The sequence below is a fragment of the Bradysia coprophila genome (assembly GCF_014529535.1).
Source record: "Bradysia coprophila strain Holo2 chromosome X unlocalized genomic scaffold, BU_Bcop_v1 contig_26, whole genome shotgun sequence".
NCBI classification, from domain to species: Eukaryota; Metazoa; Arthropoda; class Insecta; order Diptera; family Sciaridae; genus Bradysia; species Bradysia coprophila.
In genome coordinates, this window is record NW_023503313.1 from 290729 (window position 1) to 310691 (window position 19963).

The following is a 19963-nucleotide window of genomic DNA, read 5'->3' on the forward strand; positions in this document are numbered from 1 at the left end:
ATTTGGTCGAAACCACAATTTTAATCGCACCAAATTGACTTGCACACATATTATGTGCCTTTTGTCAGTGGCGTACGTTTTAACTCGTCTAACGCGTGTAACATTCAATTAAATAATACGTTTTGTTCGGAACCATTTATTGATAATGTATATGCATGCGCTGTACTAATAAATTTAAAAATAATGCCGCTGTTTAAATAAACATTAAATTCAGGCTAACTGTCGTTCTGTGACCCAACGTTTTATTTTTTTTAAATAAAATTTATGGTGTGAAGTCGACAAATTCGAAGTATACCTTTTAATGGCGAGGGAATAAAAACGTTTATGTATCGAATATATCGAGACATGTCCATCTCTCAGCCATGAGTTTAGTTGAAAACAGTTTGCTATTCTTCGTTCCAATCGAATAATTAGCTCAGTAGAATAGATCATGTTAACTTACCTGTAAAGAAACGAAAACAAACACGTTAATTATCATGCTATATATTCATTAGTACATTCATTCATTCATTAATTCAGTCAGTCAGTCACTAAAAAAAACTTTGTTTTTCTTTTAACCATCCACTAATAAAATCATATCAATAAATAATTGTTATGAATTTGTGATGCGTGTCTTTGCTCTATTAAACCGGCAATTCCCTTAAATACATCAAGTAAATACTTCATCAAGCAATTAGCATGCCTAATATTAATTGTATCAATGATAGTTATGATGAATGGTCTTCAATGAAATAAATGATACTGAAGATGGCGCTGAATGAAAACAATGCCAGGCCATCGAACAAAGTAACACAAATCGCTGCAAGCAGCATTCAATGAACATTTGATAAGTTTTGATTGAGCGATATATGACATACATTAAATATTAAAGCTTGATTTCAATACACCAACAACAACAAGAATCGTGTGGTATGATGCCAAAAACAATGGGAAGATTATTTCCATCATACATATCAGCTTTTGACATACAGGAATTAGAAACACTATCTGATGCTCATCTGATAGATCTGTTATACAAATGAAGATTTTAGAGAATTTTGACTTATGTCTAATTGTGCACTGAGAAAAAATTGCCTGACTACGTAGAGAGATGAAATCGGGAGTTTTGTGAGACAAGATCATCTAGAGTTTGGAACCAGACTTTAATTTCAGCTACTTAACAGTTGTGCGATAAATGGCATTATTAACTTATTGCAGAGGATAATATATATTTTTCATTCCGCATGCGGTAATACAATGCATGAGGATTGTAAAATTGTTCGTTGCTGTAATTCTCAAACTTTAAATAAAATTTTCTAACGTTTTCAGAGCCTGGCCTCTTATTAATGACACTTTGATTCGTGGATGGAAAATTCGAAAACATTGGACAATGCTTCATAAAAGTTCTAATATGGACGTTACCTTTACTAATTACCTTTAGTACCACAATAGAATTCTATCTGATAAATGTTTGCAAGCAATTGCCTGCAGCCTCAATTCAATCTGATAAAGCTCCACCAATTATCATCTCTTTTATCAGTGTGGAATTTGTTCTTAAACCTATACAACTAGCTATGATAGATGTCAGTTACCCATCTACTGTCGTTTATAATCTATTAACTAGTGGCTTTACAAACATATTTTCTCCATTTGTCTATGAAATCCGCAGAAATTCTTGATAACCTTTAAAAGCCATTAATTATTGATGTCTTAGATTTGTAACCTGCTACACATTCATTGTATTAATTGGATTGCGTGGTTTGATTTGAATTCAATTTTACTCTATTTATTTGCGAAAACAAACAGTGAGTTTTTGCTATGAGTTTTGAAAGGTATTCTGCGCGACACAATTTCAGTTTTATTTAATTTCAGCTGTACTTTATTGGTATTTTGCATCACAATGTGAAGAAGTTGTAAAATAGCTATTTCCATTACAAGTTTCCAGGTAGGTTAAATTGACGATATTAGTCGAAGAAGTCTACCAAAACCAAACGTGAATAAACAGAAAGTGTTTTCTTTATTCATAGCAGTATCAGCGAAATTGGCGACAAAAAATTCGTCGTACGAAATAATTCATTTGCATATTACACGTATCAGCATGGTTTGCTTTTAGCACTCGTTAGATTGCCAATTCTGCTGCTATATCGCGACTTCATTGCTCACAGTTTAAATGTTTTTTAGCGAATTCAATTCCAGACTCTCCTCCGGCTCGTGCTGAAAACCTTTCATTAGCTGAAAAAAACCATACATCATGCGATAGGAAAAGTACTATTGATGTCTGTTCAGTGTTCAGTAAAAAAAAAACAACAAATTGGACGGACAAGATAATACACTAGTGTAAAAAAGTCGCACATTTCAATATTGGTAACTCATATTTCGATATTTCATATAAAAATAGCTATTTTGGTATCTAGTAAGTAAATGGGGCGGGTTTTGTGCACTATAGATGTGAGTTTGCCGATACGAGCGAAGCGAGCGCAAATACTTATATCTTTCGATAGTGTGGCATTCTGTGTATGTAATGGTTAATGTAAGAGGTAGTACTGATTAAGAGATAATTAAGGTTCCGATTCATTTGCGTATTGCGATCGTTGTTACCAGTTTTTATTTTCGTTTGTTAAGATAGTGAGATTGCGCAAGAAGTTTGTTTAATTGAAATTTATGTGGTGTTTCTTAAAATGGTAGCAACTAAGAATACTGTGACAGTATTACTGTAGACTGTATGAATTTCGAGTTCCTCATAAAAACGTTATTGCCTGTTCATCAACGACACTGACAAAATCCAGATCCTAATGATAAAATCGTTCACCTGTTCCATCGAAAATTCATTATAAATAAGTACTTTCTCGTAATCGTCGGGAAAGATATGGTTCTATTAGTCTAAACAACTTCTGCGCCATTTAGATTATATGTGTCAATACAATGTACACAAGGAAATTGTGCTTTGAATGATAAATTGTCAACCGTAGGTAGGTTCAATAGAACTTTAGTTGCATATAACATGTACGAAACCAGCAGACCTACAGACATTTTCCAATCGAAATGAAATACATATGTATGTACATTGTGCAGCATTATTCAATAATAATTTATTTAGTTAATAGAACCTGCATCGCAAAAAAAAGCTACATAAATAATCAGCGAGTGCTGGCTAGTAAGCCGGATTACACTAAGTTGAAATGTGGCTGATTTTTATTTGAATTTCGGGAAGAGAATAATGTTCGGGGCATGAAGTGAATGTACATAAATATAGCACAATTGAGACAGATGAATGTAGGTCGCAGATGAATTTATTATTTTTATTAAATTAAAAGATTCGGTATTATTGAGTGGTTGGCTTTTAATGTGGTTGAGGTAGTTTGTATTCCAGTTTGTGTCTGAATAAATCGCGCCAGTAGACGAAAGACAGGACTGTACTTACAGGATTCTTGTTGTTTTCCGATTATTTACTTTTTTCAATACGGAGATTCAATATGGGCCAGCTGGTGAATTATGCCGGAAAAATTGATAAATGAGAAGGCTGTGAGGTGGCCACAGACCTTAAAGAAAGTTATCGATTTTGACCAATCAGAAACGCAACAAAACGTAAACACTGACTTTTACTGAAGTAAAAATTCATTATACCCAGTTCATCGCACGGGTCTGCCTTTATAAATGTATTTTAATTTCAACAAAACTATTCGATAATTCATCAAGCATATTATAGAATAAGTCGAAGATATCGTTTCAACAAATTCACTTTAAATATTAAAATGGTAAGGGAGTTATATACTTCGCTTGTAGCTGTGGTAGTGGTTTATATTATAGGGATTACAGTCTATGCTTAAACTATTACGAGTTAATATTGAAGACCAATATTAAATGGATTGTAACTGTATTGATAGACACTTAGATATTTATTTATTTTACCCAGCCACACCATTACATTATAACACTTTCTTTATTCTATCCGTTAAACTTTACGTGTGAAATTCGAAACCGAAACTTTTTCATTTATTTCACTATTTTTATTCCCGATAAGGTTGTGAATGAATTATTTAAATTTTTCAAATTATCCGAACATACAATCGTAACAAAGAGTATAATTACTCCACAAATTTCGGTTAATCAAAAAAAGTTTAGTTTCCTGTGTGGAAAAATGGGTGGAAATTCAATGTTTGGACTGTGTGCTATAAGGAACAATAGAAATAGAAATCAACCGTTTAGTAAAATAGTTTTTGATATCACCAGCAGTGTTTTCGTTGTTGCTGTTGTTGTTCATTCACACTATATAACGATAATTGAATGGGATTTTCTTTGCCTTTATGTTAAACTAAATAATAAATATTTATGCAATGTTTGCCAAAAATGTGTATTTCATTTCGATATTTACTAGATCATTAAGTGTGACAACGACAAGCATCATATTAACTAAATCTATAAATAATTTATAGGGCACACATTGCATCACACAGCAGTTCTTTTTGTTTTCTCAAATTTTTGTTGTTGTTCGCCTATCTGCTTATGAAAACGTTGACATGCAGCTGAATATTTTTACTTTCGTGACCACAAAATCGTAGAATTAAATTGACGAAATTTAATTTCAATGATTGGAGTATTGGAGTCAGTGCAACACGGTTACTTTGCAAAATTCAATTCTGACACTCAATATTCTGACGAATTGCCGAATTCACATTAAGTTTGAATTTCATTATGACCCGCAATTAATTATTTAATAATTGATTCAAATGCTTTGGTACCAACAAATTTACTCCATATTATATGCGCCATGCCATAACTGTGCACAGAACACAGTGAGATCTTTAACTAATTTCCTTTGGGTATATTAAACTGTAATCATATGAGAATTGAGTAAAATGTGTACACATGTTGAACGTATGTATACGTATAACTGACATTGAGTGTAACGCTTCAGTTTTCATCTAATGGAAAGGAATACCATCTTCTTCACGTACCAACATATTATCAAATTATTTCTACCGAGAGCCAACTTAAAGCTGGTAAGAGTTAACCACAGATTTAGCTGTTGATTGTAATGTCAACAGATCCACATATAAATTGCAGTGGAACGCTCCGAGGAAGTCATGCATTCGTTTTTAGGAAGGTGAAATATTTAATTTCGTTCCGAATAGGTTTGATACAATTAGACTAAAATGGAAAAGTCAGCGCTTATGACGTTGAATTTTGTACCACTTTATTGTGCAGAAACGGGCTTCAAGAGGGGAGAATCCGATTATAGACATTTGAATGGATTTTGCTTTGTCGGGCTGATAGAGTACCTAATTTCGGACTGCCGCAAAACAGAAACCGTCACTACGTGTGAGTAAAATGTAAGTAAGAAAATAAGCTAAGCTTTGAAGTGCGTCTGCACAGTACAGTAAAATGTTATTGTACTCTGACATTGTTCTTTCTTTTCTTTTAAATAATACAATCATCAGTATTAGAGGTCTAACAGTTCATCGTACCCATTCCACAACGTTATCATTATGGAAAAACAATTCTTGCAAACGCGAAGAAAAATAAGAACAAAAAGAAAAGAAAATATTGCAAATCGACATTGTCAACTTATTTATGGATTGTTGGGATCGCATCATATACGTATAGAAATAAAGCTGGGAGTGTGTGTTGTAATGTGGTCAGAAAAGATGTCTTGGACGGTTTGATAACGAAATAGCGGCAGATGGATTGCTCCAAATGTTCCTTTATTTATGTTGTTGCTAGTCAAGGAGTAGCGAAACAGATTTAAATTTGTAGAGAATATATTCGGTGTCAATTTTTTCGTCAATAACATTCTAAGTTAATTGTGCGCTAGCTTCTATTGCTAGTTTTACTATTTCCAAGAAATTCTTATCGGACTGATAAGACCCACTAGGTTTTTCCTACACAAAATATTATATGTTTAACAAATGAAGTAAAAGATTTCGGGAAAACCGATACCTTGCAATCAAACAATTTAATGCCGTTGACATCGTGGTCATTGCCAAAAACCGTTTGACTTCGAGCAAATCGTAATAATTGTCACTGAAAACAATACCGTGTGTTCACAATCTCCTTCTCTTTTAAATCAATTCGTTTATATTGTAAGCGCATTTCCAAAAATATATGTTTTAAGTAACGACCGTACCACCTTAAATAATCATAATTTTCAAAATTTATTTTCGAAACATGTTAAAGAATAAAAAAAAAATTGTTTAACTGCACCAGAAAGAACACAGTCCTTTACTCGTAGGCATATTTCGATGACAATTTAAGGCCTGACGAATCAATGCAAAGAGCAAAGAGCTTAGCTCAGAATTTAACATTATGCACTCGAAATAAAAATAATTCATGCCTTTCCATAGCATGTGTATTTTATGGCTTAACTTTATAATACTTTGCATATGTGCTCCGTGTTGTTATTATATTCGGATCTAAATTTGTTACAAAAATTAACGGTAGTAATGTTCATGTTTCTTCGAAAATTTACTTCCATTTCCATTCGCAGTGTTATTGAATTATGGAGCTATTTGTTTGATAGGACTCATACCTATGTTACAGTGCATACGTGTGTTGTATTACCCATATTTCATCGTAATAACCATAACTTGTTGATTGCCGGTTTAAGAATATTTAATTTATGAACATAACCGCCACAGATTAAGTTTGAAAAGTGAACTTTAGCGCAAAATATTTAAGCTAACCGAACTGTAAAAATTCTCGAGATGAAGAACTATTTTCAAGTTATTTGACAGCTAGATAGTTAAATCTTAATCTGAATGTTGGAAAAGTTTTCTAATTAAAACACAAATTCAGAATTCATGATGACTATCTTACGATGAAAAAAAATTAGTTAATTTAAATTCATTAAAAACGGACGGTCGTTGTTCGAGGCTTGGACAAAAAAAAATTGGACGGAGCACACGAATGCTGTAAATTGGAGGAAGCTTTCTCTATTCTTTCTTTATCGAAATTCAGTTTAGACAATAGTGTCCTCGAGAGAATTGAGTCAATGAACAGAATTAAATTCCACATTTCGAAATCAACCACTCATGGGTAATTCACGAATGTGAAACCCCACTCTTATATGTAGAGTCAATTCTTGAATTTCTATCTACTATGCCACAAACGCAACATTTTAAGTGGAAAGTATTTACAGACTAAATAAGTAAAATTTTGGAATTAAATTTAGGTAGAACATGCAATTCGGTTTACAGCTATATATACCAAGAAAAGCCATTTATAAAATGCAGCTCTTGGTTTTTACGTATACCGCACATAATCAAATAATTTACTTCAATTCAGGAACCGTATACGTGGAAAACTGTATGTGCCTTGTGTATACACATAAAGCAACAAACGAAATGAAAATAACAACAAATTGTTTGCCTGTTTACATTCATGAGACACGTATTTCTGCAATTAAACTTCACAAAAAAACACACAAATAATTGGAAAATTCTAGTTGACGTTATAATTTTTACGTCTTCACCGTATTTGTGTTCGTATTTATAAATTTAGCCGTAACGTGGAAACATAATCGTTGAACCCAGCCCCACAAAGGCTTATGTCGAGAACTCATACGGTCAGACTACAGAGAATGAAAATAGTGTGGCAAACCCAATAAAACCACAGAAAAAATGTGGAATACATTTTGAGGCGTTGATGTTTATGTTTGCCATTATAGCGATAATCGCAAAACTAAACACACTCGACACACTATGGAAAAACCATGGTCGGTAAAGTATTAAGAAACACATACTTGCTGATCGTCTTAAGTACAAATTATACAAAGTTTATTGCTGTGTAATACTGGTGGACATGCACATGGTTCTGCTAAGAACTTTAATTTTTCACTTTCCGAATAGGATCCTGGGTTAGTCCTGCTTTTTTTTCAGCATGTGAAAGTCGGACATCGTCGGAATGGTGAAAACACATGTCCATGAAAAGTTTTTCGAACGAAACAATTATTGATACCGATGGCGATGATTGTTTGCAATAAATCGGCAACGATTATTATGGTAAAAGTTTCTGGACGCGCCAATTTTTGTCTTGTGTCTCGGTAAAATGTTCAGATGCAAGTCCAGGAAATTCGGAAATCATCACAATCTGTGGTAGTTTCTGTCCAAAAATTGCTGCAACTGAATGGCTGGTAAAACCAGACCAATGCGAAGTAGTAAACATAAAAATTCAATTTGTGGACAGAATTTTTTGTCGGTGAACATCAATTGAAAAAGTTTGCGATACATTTCAATTTTTTTGTTCATCTGTGGTAAGCCCGTAAGCTCTTTATTCAATTTTAAATTAAGCATGAAATCATCATCATAGACCAATCAATTACAAACATGAGTCAGTTTCGTCTTTTTTACTTTCCGACACATTTAATTGGTAAAAGGTTTTTCAGCAAATTTTCCGCAGAAAAGATCAAAGTATCTGAATTCACGAATATATGTGTACTTAAATGACTACCTCAATTTCATTTTAAGTTTGAGAAGCATGTTTTGTTTGATACAATAAAATTTGTTAGGAGCAATAAAGAAATGAAAATTCAAATTCAAATATTTTCCGTCCAAACACACAGCATTTTGATCAAAAAAAAAATAATTTCTCTCATATTTTATACATAATATCGGTCTTGTCGTCTATAATAAAAACATATTTTACGCTACGATGAATGCAAAGTCTGTCTGCCATTTCACTTAAATGTTTAAATCTCTTGTAGTGAAATTGCTGTTTAAATACATTTCCGCAAATCAACATCCATTTACATCAATTATTAATGATGCATTACACCGAAATAAATAAAGAAACGGAGGGTTCTGTTCTGATCTTTTCCTTAGCTTGTATCATTTGATCTTTTTAATTTCATGCGAGCATGAATAAGTAAATTCTTTGTCTGTAGTAGACGATCGTTCCACATAAATTTTCGCTTAGTTTTAATCGAATTTTTCTTCTCTGAGGGGAACATATTTTCGGAAAAAGAAAACGAAAAATGTAATCAACTTAACGTTTCGTAAGCGGCAACGTATCGCCTCAATACGAATAAATCTGCAACTTCTTTTGTTTACGGTATCGTTTACTTACTATACGTTAAAATGAACTATGACTTGAATCGTATATTGCGACAGACGTTTCGCAGACAAATTATTGATTCACATAATTAGTATGACTCGCTGTTCAATATAGTAAAATGTTAAAAGTTTAACATCACTAACAGTAATTTACGGTCCTCTTTTCTATTAAGAGGGCAGACTAGGTGCGAAGTAGGCTATATATTGAAAAATTGGTTTTAAAATTAATGTAGACCATTTAATGAAAATCTGTTCCAGCAATTAGATGAGCAATATGTTTATCTATCTCTAAAAAATGAAAAACGATTTACAATAAGCAACAGTTGGAAGAAAACCGATTTCCAAAAAAATATTGCATAGCCTAACTTTAAGCGACGTTCATATTTTGGAAATCGGTTTTCTTCCAACTGTTGCTTATTGTAAATCGTTTTTCATTTTTTAGAGATAGATAAACATATTACTCATCTAATTGCTGGAACAGATTTTCATTAAATGGTCTACATTAATTTTAAAACCAATTTTTCAATATATAGCCTACTTCACACCTAGTCTGCCCTCTTAAAAGAAACATTTTTACAATAAATTGAATATGTACAAAAGGCTATGTCGAACCTATTGGTGCCTTTGTGCTACCCCAACAAAACTAATAATTTGGCTTGTTAATCTTTAAGTGCAATAAAGGAACTTAAAATAAGAATCACTTAAGTAATAACTAAGACCGTAAGAATATTCCATTTATTTAGCTTATAGGCTGCACTAAACAGAGAACATTTGAAGATACAGAGAGAAATCGGAAAATATTGTACACGACGTTTTCAGTTATTTTCGTCCGTTAAAATTTTAATGTGGAATGGCATAATGATCTACACATTTTACATTTCAAATGATAAAACATTCCACAATCAATATTTTTTTTTCTATGTATTGATACACAGATACGACATGCCCTTATAGTGAATCGACATTTTTTTACATTTTTAATTTTCAGCAATAACATTTGCTTCAAATATATAAAAACGGCGAGGGGTACTACACTGAAAAGAGTTGAATAGAGTTGCATTCTAAAAAAAAAAGTTGCAGAAGAGTTGCCCATGTGGTCTTAACATAGAAAAAAGATCTGCGTTCTATAAATTTAGAAGATTCGATATTCTACAGAAGAGAACAGTTTTACTAATCTTAAACAAAAGCGACATAAAATAAAAATTAAGATCCTTGTGTGTAGAGAACACCAACTGACAACAAATTTAAAATTTTGACACTGAGATGCTCACAAATGTCCTTCCTTTTATTTGTCTGAGATAATTTTGGCTTTTCATTTTTTTTTAAATTCGCCACAAGATAACAAAAAATGATTAGAACCGTTAGAACATTATAAACTGGATAGTGGAAATGTAAAGAGTCGCTACAGTTACGTGATGGTGGAACAAATCGAGAATTAGAAAGAAGCCAAACGCCAAACTACTGAAAATTTGACTCCTTTTAGCTATCGACTTAAATAGCCTATTTTTCAAAAAGATTTTACAGAATGAGGCTTTTGAAGTAATACAAAGATAAAGTATAGACAGCGGTGTAGACGGTATGCTTTACAACATTAAATCTCTTTTATCGAGTAACTTACTAATAGACAAAACACATTTTATAAATATTCAATTCATTGGCAACCATTCATTTCTATCTTTATTGCACGCCGAGAGTTGCCCGAGAAAAAAGAGTTGCAAATTCAGTGCGGTGCCCCTCGAGAAACGGTTACAAAATTTATAGTTTTTAATTTGAAAATGAAACCGAAATTTAATTTGTAAATAAAAAAAACACCCGGGCCATATTCTATCGGATATGCTATCGAAAACAGACGCGCATAAAAGCGAAATACCATTTTCAGCAAAGACTCATACAAATTTATTCAAATTTGTTGGCTCAAGGTAAATAGACCAAAAATTGCAATTCAATATTACATCAGCATTAGAGGCAAATTAACTTAACGAAATTCATGTGCCGGACTGGCTCTCAAACCTGGCTCTCATTTTATGTCAGTTTAGAATAAAATATTCAAATCAACAGAAATAACATAACAACATAGTCGAATATCAATAATTACTTGGAAATCAAACCAAACAATGTAGCATGAACAACGGAGCATCCATTAAACAATTTGTTTTAATAATTTTTTTATTATGGAAGTATTTTATCATCTTTAGCACTTAGACATTATTTATTATGTAAATGGCGTTAATAAAAAATTAAAAAAACACAAAAAATAGCCGTAATTTATGGATTAAAAGGTAACTAAACATAAGCACCAATTGCCTTTTTTTGTAGGGATCCGTGCAATTCGAACGGAAAACTTCCGACAAGAATATGTAGCTGAAACAATTAGTGTTATGGGACTTTTTTGTTAAATTAATTTATTAGTAAATCATGCCATAAAGGAATGAAAATACACAAATAATGTGACATTTTAAGCCAAAAGAAAGGGTTAACGTGAGGTTAGCCAGCCATCAATCAAAAATTGGAAAGGTCTACATTTTAAGCAATTGGGCTCTCTGTTTCTATTTAAATAATCAGACGAGTAAAAAAAAGAAGAAACGAAATTGGAGTTAGTATTGATTTTTTTAGTGAAGGTGTGAGGGTAGATACTATTCGGCGATAGTATGAAATAATGGAATGTATCTAAACTTTGGGAATTAAACAATTATGGCATAAAAAGGAACAGAAAAACAACTTGAAATTTATGTCCTCTACATGACTGAGCTGCAGGATATACTAATGGAATAGAAAATGAACGTGAACAACATGCTTGCTTTAAATGCTGCAAATGAATGCAATGTAGCTCTAATTCGGACGGTAAAACCTGCATAATCGCAAGATAATGTTCGATACTAATTTTAGCATCGCTGATTGAATACGTTAGAAAATTTAATTGTAAACTAGCCAACAACAGTCATCATTAGCATAGCTATTTGGGGGTTTTTCGCACACGATGTATTCTCACATCTGGTGCACAAAACCACCCCATTTACTAACTAGTTAGAAACACGATTTTATCTACTGTAACACCAAAATCACCACAACTTAACACAATTTTGGTCAAAATATACACTGACAAAAAAGTTTCGAAAAACTCACCTGTAGCAGGTATCTTTGTCTCCAATTCTACATTATCTGCCGCAGCTGCATTGTTTGTATGGGGCGCTACAGCTGTGGCAGCTATTGTAGATTACCTGTAGACAAAGTTACCTGTAACAGCTGAGTTTTTCGAAACTTTTTTGTCAGTGTAGAATCCGTGCGTAAATATAAGAGTCAATAAACCTGTCAATTTACGCACTGACATGTACAGCGGGTCTGTCAGTGAATAGAATAAATTTACCACATTTAGATACCAATTATGAATATGTTGACGTTACAGTCGATAAACAACTTAAACAATCTTAAACAGATGTACACTCTTATATAGCAAAAATTATTCTAAAACTAAAGATGTCAAAGATGTTTCATGGAAGACTAGACGATATGAAAGGTCAATAAAAATGCGTTCGAAATTCCTCAGGGAATGTTCATACGATATAATTTCCACTCCCGGACATAGCATTTAGCCATCGATATTATTAATATGGGTCACTGTGAGCCTAATGCCCAATTATGACAAACATCGATATCGTCGAGTTTTTTCGTTTTATTTGTTTTTTGCGATTGACAACTACAATATGGAAGATTGTGATGTTGGTAGCAACGTCTAGCGATGTTTTTCTGAACAGTTATCGCTAGTGTAAAAATGTATGGCCACTTCAGTTATTTGACGTACTTTTCCGCACTAGTATCGAAATGTGGACACACTTTTCCGCACTCGTATCGATTCTTTTTTTATTATTTCGTTGTTACGAGTACAAAAGACAGATATACTTGTCAATCGAAAGTATGGTGTCCAACTCGTTGCAGCAATTTTTGTAATGCACGTCATTGTAAACGTATAGGATTAGTGCTACAAAAATCGTGCGACACGATGCACAATTAACTATTTTGTGTTTCCGTATTGTTTTAAATTCGCTTGGATATAGTATGAATATTGAACCGTACGCTTAGTTATTATTTAACCAAATAATATTTTTTTCCGTAAATGAAAGAGACGAGGCACATACTGCTCTTAATTTGCTTACCGAACTGCGAGCTAATAAAAACCGATTTGAAAATGTTTCATAATAATGATAAATACTTTTTTTTTTAATCAATTCAAATTTATATTCAATAATTCAATAAAATGCCGAATGGTTTTTGGTAATGCATTCCATTAAACATTTAATAATTAACCTGAAATGAAAAATAAATTGGACAAACATTTTGTGACTAGAAGTCTAATGAATTTTGTGTTAGTAATACAAAAAGGACAAATGGTTGAATTAATTTTTATGTAATAAGAAAAACAAGAATACGTTTCTAGTTTTCGTAAGCACCACTTACGAGCACAACACTCATAATACAGAGAAATAAATATCTCAGAGATTTCTTTTTATCTAATAACCGGTTCGGGAACATAAATAATTTTTTTATCGTCTATTCTGTCTGCATATAAAATTTAAACAGGTGAACAATTCTGAGAAGAAAATCTAACGTCTATCCAACCTCTTTTTGTTTAACATTTTTTTTGTATACATTTTTTTCAAATAAAAATGGAGAACAGAAACTGTACGTAAACATACCATCAAAATATAGATTAACCTAATCTAACCTCAAAATTAACATCAACATTTTTGAGGCGGGCATTACAAAATGTGTTACTTCACTATTTTTTTTTCGTTCTTTTGCCTTCGCATTAAGTAAATCAACAAGGTGATAAAAGACCAAGGCTGTTTGTGTATTCATTTGAGATGTCACACACGTTATTAATTCTCGAATCCACGAAACGGTCATATTTTTCATGTTTTACATTTTGTGTACATTGTAATACCACTTCAATGAATTATTAAATAACTAAAAGTCTTTCATATCGCTGCTACAAGAAATCGTCTGGTATACACTGCCACACAAACACATAAACGCTAAAAAGTATTCATTTTTCATGCTAAGGATTCATTGTGTTAAAAGCATGATGCAAATTAAATCGCTGCAGGTTAGTGTGCAAATGCTCAGCGGGGCGAGTTTTTTTTTCTTCATATTTATTCCATTGAGTTTGAACTTTTAAACAAATGTGCAATCTAACAATTTCTTCGTACTGTGTATGTAATGTATGATGAACACCGTCGACAAAAATAATCGAATTATTTATTGATCAAAGATTGGATTGGGACTGGGAAAAAAAAATATTTTTTTGTACTAGTTTTACTACCGACGCGGTGTAGTCTGCTAAAATATTCAACAATATCAAAGAATTTTAAATTGCTTCAAATTTCAATAAAATTCAGGTCGCTGGACAAAACATGTTCGAAGTGTTATATGAAACACCAATTAGGCCTGTTCAGGTAAAAAAATATTAATTTTTAATAGGATTTTGAAGAATAATTTTGTAGAAGAAAGTACAATGAAAATGCACATTATCCGAGCAATTCATTTTTCCTGATATTTCGCTAAAAGTAATAAACAGTGACGATTTTTAGCGAATTATACGGAAATGAAACTGATCTGTACAGCTCGGCGAGTGATTTATATAAACGTTCTTCTACAAAATTGTTCTACAAGATCTTGCGAACCAAATACGAGATCTGTGTAAGATAAACTTCGGCTGAACGCCATCGGTATTTTGCCTGATCAGATCGAGAATCTTTATTTTCATCTTTCATTTTCCTTTCGTTCTGATCTATATTGCTGCCACTTTCCATTGTACCTTCGCTTTTTCTTAGGTAATGAGAATTATGTAGACGCTTAGACACATCAGTTTACGGCACCACATTTTATGAAAGCCAGACATATTCTCAGATTCGCCTCGAAGCTTCAGAATTCATCGTTCTTGTTCCTCTTCTTTTTTTCTCTTTAAACGTTCTTAATTTGACCGTTTATGTTTCATATATAATTTATAGCACTTTCATACGCCACTTAGCAAACGATAAAAAAAGGTGACTGGTCGGAATGAAACTCTAGAAAATGTGTGCGTTTACCAGGTAGTAGGATGTAACGAGTATATGAATGACATCTACTTCACACGCAATATTATTAACCAAATACTGGTTGAGGTTGATACACATCTTAATTCATGTAAATTGAAAGTTGAAAGTATTGCATGGTAGAACTTTGATTGAACGTTTTCATTATGCGAACAAATTATAATTGAAAATTTTGAACTGCACCACTGCATGCATTTCACGAACATCATCTCGAACGTCCTTTTCTACTGTGCAATTGTACAATATGAAATAACCAAGTCAGAAATTTAATTTCGACATTTTCGCAATATGATGTATCAACATTACACATCAGCACAAAAACGAAATTGCGTATGAATTCAAACTCTTTCCATAAGAATCAATTCTTGATTTAATATGAAAAAGCAAAAGTGCATTGTACTCGTCTAAAAATACTGAGAAACCACCGATATTGTAAAAGGCAAAATGACTTGAACATCAAGTTCGTATAATGCATCTAACCATTTATAGGCTTAAAGGTAAACATTTTAATAATCAAATGAACGCAATGATCCGCGTGATGTGTTGTCGTTCAGACGATATTATAAACCATAAGATTAATTATCCAGGCGCAGAATAGTTTTTTATTTATCTTTCCATTTCTTACAAGTTGCATTTATAATGCAAGAATTTTGTCGTTGTTGTTGTGGTTTGATCTTTTTTTCGCTATACATGTAACATTTTACTAAAACTCGTCAAACTCGTTTTAACGACAATCATATCATCTCTATTAGACGATGTATTATTGATTTGAAACAACGAATCGACAAGCCGATTTTTAAATGAACGATCTCTGGTTTTAAATTAAAAAGAAATACGTCGAATACATAATTGATTAATTGTTCTGTTTTTTTTAAATGCAATTTTATTGGATACATGGCATGCAAATCGGTTATCATTTTCAAATGACATGTTTTTTAACGAGATGAATGAAAAAAATGGATTTTTAATTCAGGTCAAATGGCGCTAATGCTATAAACTAAAGAAATTTATGTGAAGTTGTTTAGTAAATCAAATATGTCTACCAATTAATGTCGCAATTGCTTACAGTGCATAGCAGTACCGAAAATTAAAGTTGAATGACGCTAATTGGATTTTTAAACATTTTTTCCAATTGAATAAAGTTAGTCGATTGGCAAACGGAAGGACAAGTCGACAACCATAATCACTTTAAGACCGAGAACATGCATGCATGTGAATTCACCATTAAGGCCGCTATTATTTTCGAGTGCTGGTAGAGCCCTGGTCTAAAAGTTCAATACAATTTCTGTTGGAAATTTTTGAATGTCCGTCTTGTCAGGCACGCCAGATCAGCCAACGAAAATTTGGCATTCTTTATTTGCCTCCAATATATCTTCATTTTGATATCACTTCAGCAAAACAAAAATTAATTTTCTTATTCCTGGGATAAAGACTGTCCCCATTTGAAAACCAACCAAAAATTTGTTCTTTATGCACAAGACGTCCTGATTTTGCATTTTGTATTTTAAAATTCATTTTAAACAGAAATGTGTCTGTGTCCGTATTTATGTGAGTTATCACTACTGTAAATGAAAGAAAAAAACATTTCTGACTATCTGCCCAATCGCCAAATTTATAGTTTTGACACAGTTTTGTTTCAGTCGACTTACAATTATTTGTACCAATTGATATGTGTCTGTATATGGGTGAAGCCTTTGCTGAACACGGTTCCTAGACATCTTATTAAAGAGATGTAATACGTTTCCAATAAAATTAGTTCAGATGAAGAATAAGACAAACATTGAACTAATTTAAACATTTACTTTTTTAATTTTCATTCCAATTAGTGGACAATGTAAGCAAAATGTCCTTTTATCAGGATTAGCACAATTTTTACGACATTAAGTCTTAAATACGCCATGAACTGGTGTGATTTAGCTAAACTGTTGTTATCCAACAGATGTCGCATTTTTTAAATTTTTTTATTTATTTTTTTTAATTATTTGGTTTACATAATTTGAGGACAGACGTCGTATTTTTAATTTTTTTTTTTTAGAATGTCTGCTATTCAGACAACTTCCATCACGTGACAAATAAATATAATTCGAGGTGTTGGTGGCATCACGACGGTGTTCGTCATAAATATATTATAAACCGTCTACAGTCTGACTAAAAACTTGATCACAAAGTCCTAAATCCATAAACCACTTCGGAACATTTACACAAAACGTTTACAGTCGCTCTTTGAGTCACAAATCTGTTGATTCCTATTTTACGGAAACTATTTAGCAGGCTCAACTAATCGTCCACAACTCACCGACCAACAATTGTCGTGAAAATATGGTTAAGTGTGATAGCTGATTACTCAACAAATTTGCTAACGAAACTAACCTCCTTAATGTTTATTGAATTATAAACAGTTTTCCACAAACATTCGTTGAACTTTCGAGTGTACCGTGCTTGATAACATTCATTCATTTTTGTACACAAAGTGAAAAAAAAATGAAAGAAAAGAAACACTAGTTATAGCTGGCTGGTAGATACGAACGTATCACATGTACACTCGTACTCGTACCTTACAAAAATGCAATAAAGGTTGTTTTATGAATGTAAACCAACATCGAATAAAACATTGAATTTACACAGGTGCGCTAGTGTGTTGGCAATCGGCGTCTACCTTGTCATGCAACATCTACCAATCTACCTACATATGTATATTATATACAAATGCTAAATTACAATGTGTGCGATCGGTTGTGGATGGAAATAAAGAATAAAAAAAAATTGAAACATAATTTTTATTGGAATATGTTTTTTTTCTCTCCGCCATTTGGAGTTGGATTGCATTTCTCATATAAACAGAATTTAATCGTATTGCCTACAGGAAATTATTCCTTTCAAACGAATTACACTACAATTATTTTTGAAAAAAAAGCTAATAGATGTTGGCATGCATTTTATTTTGATGTTTAGACGGAATAGTATGCAGGTCAAAGATTTATTATGGTTCCCCACTCCTCTAATTGAATATATAAATATGTTTCAGTTTCGGGTGGATTTTACGACAGAATATTCTAACATCATCAACCGATCGAAATAGAATTTTTACGGTTTTTCGTTTCTTATTTAAACTTAACTTAAAATGGTGTGTTCATCGGATGCCCAAATATTTCAAAAAATTGTACTCCGTAGTCGAATTGTTTGGATGCGATTTATGGTTTTTTTCTTCTTTTCTTTATTTTTAGATTCTATACACAAAACATATTTGATTTCCTTGTTTTCTTGTTCGAACGAATGGGGAAAAAAATCTCAGAAATTCTTTCGTTTATACCTTCAATGAACAATTACCTGGAAATATTTCATTTCATATTTTTTTCGGGTACAACGGAATCGTTCGCTTTATTTTTCTCTTTTTTATTATTTTGAATGAAAATCGAACATTTCAATATTGCGTGAGACAAATAATTATTTCACCTTTGCCCTAATTATGTAATTCGAAAGAAAAAAATATTTACCTGAATTAGCTCTTAGTTAACTACACGTCAGTATTATTTATTCGTAATATTAATTTTCACTATGTGTATTTAACGTCGTTAAGGATTATTATTATATATATTTTGGGCATATGGAACAACAGTTTGTTCTTACTTTATTAACTCTATACAGGATATACGCATCACAGACGAAGGACAGAATTTATTATGAACGCTGATGTATTTGTATGTATGTCCGTACGAGTTATAAGTACAGTGAGGAGAGTCATGTTGAATAATGTTTTATGTGCTTGAGTGGTAAAGACCGCCGAATTAAGACCGTCGTCTGACAGTGAACTCTGTTGTTTACATATTTTGGAATACAGTGGATGTTCGGATTCTCAGAATGTTATAAATTTCTAGCGAATCGCTTTTGCTTATCCTATCATCTAAAAAGTCTGTGGCGTTCGTAGAATTTGGACACACGAATGTCGGTTAGTCGAAATTTCCACATGACTAAAGTGATCATGATTATGGAAATCTCATCTCTCATCTTTAATGAGAGTTATGAGTTGTGAAAGGATTTTTTTCTACAGTATCATGGTACATTGTATGTAAAAAGGTTCTACAGTTAATCTACGGTACAAAAATGGGTTATTGATTCGCGACAAAAACAAAACAAAATTTACTGTGATGTACCAGCAAAACAAATTAAATTTTTTTTTATAAAAATTTACGAGACTGAAAGCCACAAAAATCTGAAACAATAAACGATATGGGAATAGCAATTTAAGTCCCAATGTGATTTCTATAAATTCTGACTAGCTGTCGTTTTCAATGGGAAATTTTTAATTTTAATGGAATTTTGTGGATAAAGCATTAGTTGGGGAAAAGTGGAGATACAATACGATGTTTGAGGAATGATTAATTCATGAACTGAACAGCATATATAAATTATTATCATTTCCGTTTAGATCAAAAGTGAAAAAGCAAAAATGAAACGTTAAAATAACTTAATATTCTTTCCCATGACGTTGTCTTAATAATAATTGGTAGTCATGGTTGTGCACAGTAGATGTACATCATTTCGATGTAGGAGAACCACCTTGTATAATTTCAAACAAAAAAAAGCAAAACAAAAAGTGGTCAAGTTTGCAGAAACACGCATTATACCTGTCGTTGCACATTATCGGATATAACTACTCGCAGTCGAAACGTTCCTAATAATTGTAAAAATTGTAATTTCACTATATTTGCGGTTGAGTTTTTAGAAAACTAGCGGGCTCAGATTATTTTCCAGTCATTTTGAAGATCACATACTTCACACCAGGTTCGGCTTGGGTCAGGTCAGGACAGGTCAGATAATTGTAAATAATTGTTCGAAAAACTAAAATCG

At 32.3% G+C, this 19963-nt stretch overlaps 1 protein-coding gene and 1 long non-coding RNA gene across 8 annotated transcripts in view; one reads left to right on the forward strand and one right to left on the reverse strand.

Annotated features, from left to right (window-relative positions):
* LOC119069080 (protein sidekick) overlaps positions 1-19963 on the reverse strand; it is an 81586-nt gene that overhangs the window by 53209 nt on the left and 8414 nt on the right. The window lies entirely within an intron of this gene.
* Positions 10393-10644, forward strand: LOC119069081. Its single transcript, XR_005086275.1, has 2 exons — positions 10393-10433; positions 10510-10644. It is a non-coding gene; the product is annotated as an uncharacterized LOC119069081 (long non-coding RNA).